This window comes from Nipponia nippon, unplaced genomic scaffold (assembly GCF_047370975.1).
Source record: "Nipponia nippon isolate SJK-2023a ecotype South Korea unplaced genomic scaffold, ASM4737097v1 scaffold_4, whole genome shotgun sequence".
NCBI classification, from domain to species: Eukaryota; Metazoa; Chordata; class Aves; order Pelecaniformes; family Threskiornithidae; genus Nipponia; species Nipponia nippon.
In genome coordinates, this window is record NW_028262358.1 from 50,221,505 (window position 1) to 50,221,927 (window position 423).

Genomic DNA, 423 nt, shown 5'->3' on the forward strand with positions numbered 1-423 from the left:
ACTGAATGTCATTATATTGAACAGAACAACAAAACACTGCATTAGGACCTAGTGTTCCTTCCCAAATATTTTGGCCTGTTGGAGAAGGCTGAGAAACACAAGCTCCTTTCACAGGTGCTCCAGACAGAAAACGGACCAAAATATCCAACCCACAACATCCCCTAGCTACGCTACAATTGTACTGGCATACAATAACCCAGAGTCGCCACATGCAGCAAAGTGGTTGTGCCAGCAATGCACAGTCCTGTGCAGCACTTCCCCGGGTGCAATTCTGCATGTGTGCTGTGGACTGTCTGCCACACGCAATCCAGGGGCTAGCTCCACAGCATCTGCAGCATTGCAACACATGGTGCTGTGGTGCTTGTCACCAGCAAGTCCACAGCATCCTCCATCTACTTTCTGTGTATTATTACCTTGAGATAG